The 3505-nt window shown below is 38.3% G+C and overlaps 1 pseudogene; it reads left to right on the top strand.

The window, feature by feature from the left end:
• The first annotated feature begins 667 nt into the window (after positions 1-667).
• On the top strand, positions 668-2087 carry LOC137246142 (piggyBac transposable element-derived protein 1-like; annotated as a pseudogene).
• Positions 2088-3505: the final 1418 nt, after the last annotated feature.

The following is a 3505-nucleotide window of genomic DNA, read 5'->3' as shown; positions in this document are numbered from 1 at the left end:
CTAGGGGTACCCGGGTCCACGTTTTGATCTCAAGACCCTAGGCACGCAGCGAAAAAAAGGTAGACGTTGGCCGATTCTCAGACCTACCCAATACGCTCACAAAATTTCTTGAGAATCGGTTCAGCCGTTTCGCAGGAGTTAAGCCTCTAAAACCGTGACAGAAGAATTTTATATATCAAATGATGAAATACAAAATTTTTTTAAACAATTACCGTCTGACAATGACTCTTCGGAGGATGAGTGTGACACGGATGAAGATAGCATTGAGGATTTTGATTTTGATCTATCAGAAGTCTCTTTGGTTAACGAATTGCTAAATTCTTCACAAACCTTGAGAGACGCAATTGATATGAACTTTAATATAAGCGATTATGGGCCATCGTCGTCTGAAAATTCGAGTATTGCCGCAAACGCGGATGCTTATCCTGGACCTTCTGGCCAAAAACATGGAAAAACACACACCTTCAGCTTCACGTCAACGAACTGTTTTTTCGAGGTAACAAGGACACCCCAGATTTTCGAAAAAATTTACGAGCACCATATGATTGTTTTCAATACTTTGTTTCAGAGGATTTTATAAAGGTGTATCTTTAAACTCATTTTTATTTACGTTACAGATATTATAGGTATTTGATACAATTTTTTTGTCCAGACTTTAGCTACTCAAATGAATCTTTATGCCACCCAAAACGATATTTCTACAAAGTTTAAAACTGACGAAGTGGAACTTTGAAAATTTTTGGGGGTATTGTTTTTCATGTCAGTTTTCCGGTATCCGAGTTCTCGCTCGTATTGGGGACAGTATTCTATGGAACCGGTACGCTTAGCAATGACTTGTAATCGTTTTGAGGAGTTCCCATCAAAACTTCACTTTAATGACAATTCTTTATGTGCCAAGAATGGTGAAATTGGATATGACCCGTTGTATGAAGCAAGACCTCTTATTCAACATTTCAATAACCGTTTCGGGTCAATTCCTATGCTTCAGCGTATTTGTGTGGTTGAACAAATATGTTTTTCGAAAATGCAAAAAAATCCTTTTAAGCAGTATATGCCGGCAAAACGCCATAAGTGGGGATCGAAGTTATTTGTTCTCTGCGACTATACGGGGTTTTCTTACAATTTCGAATTATATTGCGACGCTGGGGACAATAAAGTTTTTCCTCAGTGTCCTAATCTAGGAGCTGCTTCGAACGTCGTTGTAAGATTGTCAAAAAACATACCGAACAATATAAATCACATCGTATACTTCGATAATTTCTACACATCGCTAGGACTACTAGTTTATTTGAAAAGCCGCGGAATTTACGGACTGGGAATAGTGCGGGCAAATCGCGTTCCGAACATTAAACTTTTATTGATGCTGAGCTCCAAAAGAAAAATGTAGGTCGTGGCTTTTCCGAAGAGTATGTTGGAGCAGTTTGTGGCGTGGAAGTAAGCAACGTTCTGTGGTACGATACAAGGCCAGTTCGTCTTCTTTCTAGTTATGTGGGAACAGAACCCTTTATAAGTCGCCAGAGCGCATTATACCCCTCACCAATACCACGTTGGGATCGAAAAAACAAAGAAAAAAATGATATAAGTTGCCTAGCAATAACCAAAGTATACAACAAACATATGGGTGGAGTCGCCTTATTGGATGGACTTATCGAACGATACCATATTCGAAAGAAGACAAAAAAGTGGACAACTCGCTTATTCTATCATTTACTAGATGTGGCTATGGTTAATTCTTATATATTGTACAAGAGGTTGCATCAAAGTCATAATGAAAAGCAGTATAGCCTGCCTGAGTTCAGAACAGAAGCTGCAGAAGTATTATGTTGGATGCGTTCAACTCCGTCTACGAAACGTGGTCGCCCCCCTTTAGCTTCCCCTCAACCAAAGGCGAAAAAGGCGTACATGCCAACAATTGACATTGGTGTAAGTTTTTAGATAGATCCGGAAAGAAAATATGCAAGTATCCAGGTTGTAAATCAGAAACCCAGGCATTTTGTGTGAAATGTGAAATAAATTTATGTAATTCTACAATAAAACAATCTTTTATAGAATTCCACACTAAAGCCAAACAAAAATTCATGCATTAGAGGGTTAGGCTAACTTTTTCTTCGAGCAAAGTATGAATCGGTAAACTTTTCCTGTTACTTGTTGTTCGTTGGCAAAATTGGATCAACTTCTCGTTGTTATGAATATGGGTAATGTTTTAAACGAACCATGACGAGCTTTCGTCCCCGGAGTGTTATTGAGGAGCACTTCCAAAATATTTAAAGTCGTAAGAGCTAAATAGCAGAACATACTTTTTTAAGCCCATTTCTATCGACTTTAAATACAATCTTTGGCTTCCTTGTATTTGGTTGGCGCTTCACGGCCTGGGTTCTGTTGGCATCTCACAACAACTCACTCTGGAGATCGCTTCTTAGCGTCAAATGACACCGAATGGGAACACCAAATTACTCTGCACCTATTCTTTCCTCCGTCTACTACCGCCACATTCGGGTGTTGGTAGGAATACTTTCGGGGCCAAGATGTTTTTTTTTCTTATTAATCAAAACGAGCATACTAAAAAAGAGTATATTTAAGAAAATTACAATAGTGGGAATTGGCTTGTTACCAATTTTTTTAACTCGTTCTCATCTCCTTCTTTTAACAGTGCGACAGGTGATTTCCTGGGCTATATTATTTCGTTTGGAGGAATATTGTTACTCTCACTTAGTCTTCGTTGATTGAGATATTGGCTCTCAAAGCGAAAAAACAGCAAGGTGTTTTATTCCTAACTGCCAGCTATCGCACTCAAGCCTCTCGACCTCCCCTTCTTTCTATCAAACTAGGCAGCGTCCTTCTTTTTCAAGGCGACGCATCATTCCTCGCTAAATCATAAACATAGTACCTCAGGGGTGGTATGGGGTTAATGGGAAACATATTGGCAGTTCTCGGTTTATCCTTTAGTCGAAAAGTACTGTCAGAGTAAAGCTCAGGCAAGTGGAGACTACAACAGTATTTGTTGCCATGGGACCTCGGAGCAAAATACGAAACGCTAGAGTTTCGTTTGTATGCACTCAATAAAAAAAATCTCTCAGAACATGGAAAATGGGATTGATTTTTCACCATTGAAATTTTTTGCCTCAATTTTGTACAGGAATTTTCGCGTTATGAGGAAAATATCCCTGTTTATTAGGCATGTTTCCTTGTTTTAAGAAAAATTTGTTTCGTTTGAGGAAGAAGTTCTTATAGCGAAAAATCATTTCCATTTTGAAAAACAAGGTTTTTGAGTTTGAGGTTTCACGTTTTTGAATCCTAAGCCCAGTACTAACCATTTTTGATGGTATTAAGCTCATATTTCGATGGGAAAACGTGGGAGACTTCGATTGTTTTAGTACACGAACATATAGAATTGAAGTTAGAACGGATGCTGATTTGACAGTTCTGAGGTGAATATAATTTCATATTTTACCAAACATTTATTATGCATTTTTTTCAACATTAACCATTCGAAAGAAGTTATACG

This window comes from Eurosta solidaginis, chromosome 3 (assembly GCF_040869045.1).
Source record: "Eurosta solidaginis isolate ZX-2024a chromosome 3, ASM4086904v1, whole genome shotgun sequence".
In the NCBI taxonomy this organism is placed as follows: domain Eukaryota; kingdom Metazoa; phylum Arthropoda; class Insecta; order Diptera; family Tephritidae; genus Eurosta; species Eurosta solidaginis.
The sequence above is the reverse complement of the archived record's forward strand: the minus strand, read 5'-3'. Positions and strand labels throughout refer to the sequence as shown.